The sequence below is a fragment of the Chelonia mydas genome, chromosome 1 (assembly GCF_015237465.2).
Source record: "Chelonia mydas isolate rCheMyd1 chromosome 1, rCheMyd1.pri.v2, whole genome shotgun sequence".
Classification (NCBI taxonomy): Eukaryota; Metazoa; Chordata; order Testudines; family Cheloniidae; genus Chelonia; species Chelonia mydas.
Window position 1 is genome coordinate 186,628,683 of NC_057849.1, and position 7,112 is coordinate 186,635,794.

Below are 7,112 nucleotides of genomic sequence, written 5' to 3' on the forward strand. Positions count from 1 at the left end.
CAAGAAGTGCCATGGAATCTTTAGCATGTGCAGAGCGTCTTTTAAAGTCTCGTCCAAAACACCCCTGCCCGGCAAAGTGCATTGTATTAGATCTGTCTTCAGTACCTCAGAACAATGATCAGGTCTACTCAGATGTACCAGTAGGGTGCCCTGCTGATTCGAACGCAAGGGTAAGGCTGCTGCTCCAACTCCTGAGTAGCTCAGGTCAAGCACTAGTTCTAAATTAAACAAATTCAAATCACATGGTCACATGTGTGCAAAGGAGCAAGTCTCCCCACTCCACAGTTATATAAGAGCATTTACAGCATGGGGAGTGCCCAGGAATTGTAGGAAAGGCTGTACAGTAATATTGAAAACATTTCAGTTTATGTATCTTTTAAAAGAATTTGATTACTTTAACTGCAACTTTCTGCAGAGCTCAGTGTTGTAAAATTCCAGGGCTCTATTCATCACATAAGGTCCATGTTCAAGGTTTAAACGGGAATTATATGGTGCATAGAGGCTTGTACATGCTCTTTGCAGAGAGGTGAACTTCATCCTAAAGCCTGAATCCTGCGAACACTCAGGCGCAAGTTAACATTATGCATGGGAATAGCGCAATATTGAGAAGAGACGACTGTCATGCATCAGGTTTAGTACATGCATACATGTTTACAGGAACTGAGCCTCAGTTCTGAAAGCTCCTTGGTTTGGTTTTCAATCAAACAGTGATATTTAAATTAATGTCTATGTGAAATGAAGATATGACATTTTCCTATTTTAAATGACAAAAAAATTGGAGAAATTAGCATTACAAAACATAGAACAACAACAACTGGGCAGAGGGCTTGGATTTGTGCATTGGGATCGATGGCTGGGGCAATTCCACCCTCCTCCCCCCTCCCCTTTTCTTGGCTTAAAGGAGGCCTCCACATTTATTTTGGTTTGTGTTATTAGCTTGAATTGTTAATACATGGCAGAGTATATATGGATAAATGCTTTTTAAATAGTACGTATAAATGTAAATAAGTTACCAAATAATTGGTGACTACTGTAAACTCATTACTGAGTTGACATTTACTGGCAGCTGACGTCACTGTTTTGATGTATTTTTTCAAGTTGGCTCCTTTAAACAAAAAAGAGTAAAGGACAAATAGGAATAAAATTGCTAGCTCTTTTTAAAGACATTTCAGTGGATTATTTTCATTATGTATTATCTTGGATTCATTAAATGTCTGGCCATATATCAATCTCTGCTGAGGTCTGCCTGAGCCTGATTTGCTCTCTGGCATTGCCTAAATTCCCAAGGTTTCTACTTACAAAAGCCAGGATGCTGTATATAAGGAAAAAATGACAGACTAAAGATTAACCTGCTTGTTGATATTCATGTTCCAGCACATCCCAAGATGAACAGCATACTCAAGGGGTCAGGCTTCACCCTAATCAGAAAAGAGAGAATACAGATTGTTTTGATCAGCACTACATGTGTCTGGAAGGCTAATCCAAAATTAATTAGATCTGGGCTGCACAGAATTCATTTGGATTTGTAAACATGGGGATGGGGGTAGGAGGATTATGCAGATAGAGAATGGATAAAGGTAACTAATTTGTACATTGATGATGCTTTAATAATGTCACAAATGTGCTCCTTTGTCTTAATTGCCAAAAACAGGGAATATTTTACTGTAAATTAGTGTGTGTGTAGACAGCATTTCATGCAAAAATGAAAATATTTTACCAGCCAGAAGAAGAAACAGATGGAAAACCATTATTTAAACAACATTCAAATGAAGATTTCCATTCTGAAATGGAAAAGTTAATTTAAAAAAGTGCAACTCTTTATTTATTTTTTATAAAGGAGAGACCCACCCTTTGGTCTCAGGAACCAAATCTGTGGATCATTCTGAAATACCTATTAGCTTGGTAACGTGTAAAAATTAGGGGCCAGGTTTCCAGCTGTTGTCAATTAGCATTGCTCTAGTGATTTAAATGATACCAAGCCAAGTTACACCAGATGAGGATCTGGCCCATATACCAGCACTAAAGAAAACAACACAAGGCTATAATATTATTTTTATAGTACTTAAATGCCACAATTACTAATAATTTCAGCACTACTGAGATATTGCCCATATCAAGAAGAGTTGTGTACCTAACTTCTCATATACTGGAAAATTTTGCCTGCTAGAGGGCACCTGAGGAGATGAAGGGCACCTACTGCAGTGAGGCTCGAGTTCTGCAAGCCAATTGATAAGACGGGGACAATCAATTAATAGAGGCAGGGAGGGGAATGGGAAAACACGTTAAAAGAAGCTATGAGGATTTATAAATGTTAGCAAAATTGTCTTTGTGTTGAGTGAGGTAATCTTTATTAATCTGCTAGATTACACATTCCTTCCATCCTCTATGTATGGAAGCCAAGGCGGGTAAGAAGATAGCTATCTTAGGAAGTGCGATGCGACTGTCATACAACCGGGCTGTTTCTCATTCTAGTCTCACAAATGGATCATCACTGTGTGGTTTTATGTCCTCCTTTCACCTACTGTTGTAAGAGTGAAGATTTACAAAAAATATTAATACTAAGATTTAATCACATTTTGCGCATAATAAAACTCACTGGCTCTGCATATAAAATTATATTAGAGGCTGAAAGGGAAATATGAAGATTTTAAATAGCAATGATAGGCAGTTAGTATGCAATATACTGGATCTGACTAAACGTTAGGCCAATAGTCCAAAAATAAAAAAGGGAGACAAGAAAAACAAAATGCTTGATTAATTAAGATGCTCTTGATTAATTAATTAGTAAACTCTTAGGGGAAGGGATTGTCTTTCTGTTCTGTGTTTGTGCAGTGCCTAGCAAAATGGGTCCTAATCCCTAGCTAGGGCTTGTCAGTGCTACCACATTAGAAATATAAATTACTACTACTACTTTGGAGAAAATGATTTTTTCCTACCACCTCAGTTTTCTGGTGTAAAAAGTTTTACACTAATAAAATTAGATTTATATCAGATCAAGGGAGAGAAGGGGAGTACTTGACTATAAACTGAGGGGTTTTCCCTCACAAAGAAGAGCATTGAGAGGTATGGTTTAGAAAAAAACACTTCCTACCTCTGAACCACAAAAGTGGCTGTAAATCTGAAGGATAATGAGGTCCCATAGACCACCTTTGGAACTTGCTGCTGGGTGGACACCTAGCTCAAGATTTTAATTCTGATTGCCACAGGAGACAAATGAGAAAGGTCTCCTTTCCTGTTCATTCATTTGTTCCCTTTAGATATTTGTAACTTGGCTGATCTGCTATAGATTGTGACAGCTGCTTTCATTTGGATGATGGGAAACTAGGGAAAAAAAATCCAGGCAGGCACATTAAAAGAAAAATAACCCCAGAAATAACTAAAATATTTTAAAACCTAAAATAAAGGTCTTTTAACAGAAGCAAAATCACAAGAGTAAGTTTTGCTCCTACTTTTCCTGCTGCTGTTGCACAACATCAAAGGAGTATTGTCTTACAGGAACCACCAGCTACTCAAGCTGTACTGATTGCTACCCAGAAATGATCATGGTTAAGAATACCCCACAGGCTTGATCTCTCTCTCTTTCATCTCCTCCATTTAACATACTGTAAAAACTAAACAAACTGGTGAAACAAGACAACACAAGTGTTCACTGCAAGTATTCTGGGTAGTGCCAATGAATATTTTAGTTCTTGTTTACACTGGGGTATTTTGCACCAAAGTAGCTAACACAGATGCAAACCCTTAGTTTAGGCATGCTCTACGTGTGCATCAATACTCCTTATCCTGGTTTGAAACAAACAAAAAAAATTCCAGTGTAAATAAGGCTTTAGTTTTAGTGGTGGCTCAATGTCAAAGGTTTGGACAAGATCGCCAAAGCTCACCTGAAATAGCCAAACCTCAGGGACCAAAATGCATTAGAAATAGTTAAAAAATAAAACAAAACACCAAATGAAAATTATTTTGCTTCTGAGCATAGATAAAACCACCAACCCAGAGTCAGAGTCAAACAAGACAAAGGTGTGTGTGCAGGGTGGGGGTATGGGGCGGGAGTGGGAAGAAAGAGAACAGAAAATTATAACTCCTTCCGAGTCTGAAATTCTAACCTAGTAGCCAAAAATGGTTAGACGGTGCCCCTATTTTCAAAATACAGTCCTGCATTTGGGTTTGTACAATATCACGTTGCAGTCAGTCACTTTTACATAGTTCTGGTTTGAACACTAACGTCCGTGGGAAAATGGCAGACTGTAGGGGGTTAGTTGTCAGACGGGCAGGTGTGGCAGGCAGCACTATCAGCTTGGAAGGGAGAAGTAGGTGTCACCAAATACAGTGTTCAGGCAGATTCAGACCGATTCAGACCTATTACTGAACCCTTCACCCTACACTTGTACCAACGTGACAAAAATCACAGGGTGCTGACACCATCTTGAATTGCGGCAGATACCTCTTACTAGGAGAAATTGGGACAACCTGTATTTATAGTATTTTTATACATATTACTGCAAGCATGTGGCTCCTACACCCTACTCCAAACAAAACTATATACTCTGTGACAAAGTTCCTCCTCTGCCTTAGTGGGTCCTGCGCTTATTGGCAGATTTGCTCGCCTCAGAGGTTCAAGGCAGCCCTCAGTTTGGCCACTTTCGTGGCTCAAAACTGCCGTTCACTCAGTTAGCCTCATCACTGGCCAGCACGGGGAAAAGGAAGAAGAACAATGCCCGCAGTCTCTGCTGATCCACCTTCCTCTCTGGTGGAACCCACAGTCCAGGTCAACTCCTCCGATATCAAGTAGGGAGTTTGGGGAATGGGGGGAACCCGGGCCCGCCCTCTACTCCGGGTTCCAGCCCAGGGCCCTGTGGATTGCATCTGTCTACAGTGGCTCCTGGAATAGCTGCATGACAGCTACAACTCCCTGGGCTACTTCCCCATGGCCTCCTCCCAACACCTTCTTTATTCTCACCACAGGACCTTCCTCCTAATGTCTGTTAATGCTTGTACTTCTCAGTTTTCCAGTAGTGCGCCTTCTCACTCTCAGCTTCTTGCACCTCCTGCTGCCAGCTCCTTGCATACACGCCACAAACTGAAGTGAGCTCCTTTTTAAACCCAGGTGCCCTGTTTAGCCTGCCTGTCTTAATTGATTCTGGCAGCTTCTTGATTGGCTGCAGGTGTTCTAATCAGCCTGTCTGCCTTAATTGTTTCCAGAAAGTTTCTGACTGTTTCAAAAACCTTCCCTGTTCCCTTACCCAGGGGAAAGGGACCTGCTTAACCTGGGGCTAATATATCTGCCTTCTATCGTCAGTGAGGTACATCCTTACCTGTTCCCAGCCGGGGGCAGCACGTGATGATTGGAAAGCGCATGAGACGTGATTAGAGTCTCCGCAGCCGTGGTTTGCAATGCCGCGGCCCGCTCCTGTCTGATCCTTCTTGGAAAAAAAAAATCACTCTCCTGTAGCCCTCTGGCCTGGAGGGAGAAGGCTGCTGCTCCTGTTGCTAGGCCCTGGGTTCTCCCTGCTGCTACTGCTGCTCCAGCTGCTCCCCTAGCTGGGCCAGATACCATCCCCCTTCTCTGCTACCTTGTTGCTGGCTGGCTTCTGGACCCCCCACCCTCGGGTGCTGCTACTGCTCCAACTGCAGCCCCCTGGGGGGGCCTGCTGGCCTGCTCCCCAGACGGGGGGAATGAGGGACCCCAGCCCCAGCCATTGCTGCTGCAGACACGACCATCATCACCACCTGTAAAGGGTCCTTTCTACCTGCCTGGCCACCGGGCTGCTGCCTGGAGCTGCTGGACCCCGAAGGAGGAGGGGAAGAGGCCATCTGCTGCTGGGGGAGCACAGAGGGACTCTGCAGACCACTGTGGAGAGGCCTTAAGGCTGAGTAATTTTTGAACTGTGCTCTTGTGGTGGGGGTTTTGACTGTGTTTGTGGGGACACAGGGAGTGTGGCATGGAGCCTGCCCCCCAGTCCATCTGTGTGTCACCCCCACCCCCCATCGCCACTGTCGTTGCTGCCCCCTCCACCACCCCCAGTGGACACTTACCATTTGCCTCAAGCTCCTGCCTCTGGGACTCCGCTGCTTGCTTGGCCTGCCACGCCCTTTCACCACCTTTTGGGCCTGAAGCAGCAGCCAGCCCGCACTGACTCTTTGCAAGCGCACGTGGGCGCACGTGCCCCCTCCACCCTGGACTGACCCCCTTCAGCAAGCGCCCAGCTTTGTCCCTTGCTATCTGCCCTGTTTTGCCCCTTGCAGCCCTTTTGCCCTCCCCGTTATTCCAGCACCTCGCTAGCTTCAGTTTGTTTGCCTGTCCCGCCCTTTTCCCTCTGCAGCTTTTGTTTGTTAGCCCCGCCCTGGCCCCTCCCCCGCCTTCCCCTCCATCACCCCCCCCAAGCCTCTACCTCAACCACCGCTGCCAAACCACCTGCCACCGCCCCCGCTGGGGCGCCAGCCGTGGTGGGCACCGGGGTGACCTCCGCTGCTGCCATGTCCCTCGCCCCCTCAGTTTCTGGGGGAGCCCCCCCAGCCAGTGGGAAAGGCCAGTGTAAGAAGAAGGGGAAGGGCCCGCTAAAAAGACCAGGCCCTCCATGGCAGGGACTGTCCCCACTGCCGCGGCCCCACCACCGGCCGCGGCGTCCTTACCCGCTGCTCCCTCCACCAGCTCTGCGGGTGTCCCTCTCCTGGCCCCCAGGGCATATGCCCAGGTGGCGGCAGCCCCCCCGCCTGCCGCTATGTCATCTCTCCTGCCAACCACCTCCATTACCATCTATAGCTGCTGGGGCCTCTTTCCCACCATGACCAGGAAGCATGGCGTCTGTTGCCTCCTGGTGCCTGCCTCGCCCCACGTGGAGACCTACGTGTGCGCGTTGGGGCCCACAGCCATTGTGGCGGCCTCCAAAATGTACGGGAAAGTGGTCTTCTCCTTGGTATCGGAGGCTGCCGCCCAGGAGGCGGTGGAGAAGGGCCTGGCGGTGGGGGGCATGGTCACCCCCCTGGAGCCGCTGGACGACCTGGGCGTCCGCCTGGTCCTGACCTCCGCCCCTCCCTTTCTTCCCAATGCTGCCCTCTCCACCCTGGGGAAACCCATCTCTGTTGTCAGCCCTCTCCCACTGGGCTGCAAGGAC

The 7,112-nt window shown here is 46.4% G+C and overlaps 1 non-coding gene across 1 annotated transcript; it reads left to right on the top strand.

Annotated features, from left to right (window-relative positions):
- The first annotated feature begins 5,289 nt into the window (after window positions 1–5,289).
- On the top strand, window positions 5,290–5,416 carry LOC114018961. Its single transcript, XR_003564139.1, has one exon. It is a non-coding gene; the product is annotated as a U8 small nucleolar RNA (small nucleolar RNA).
- Window positions 5,417–7,112: the final 1,696 nt, after the last annotated feature.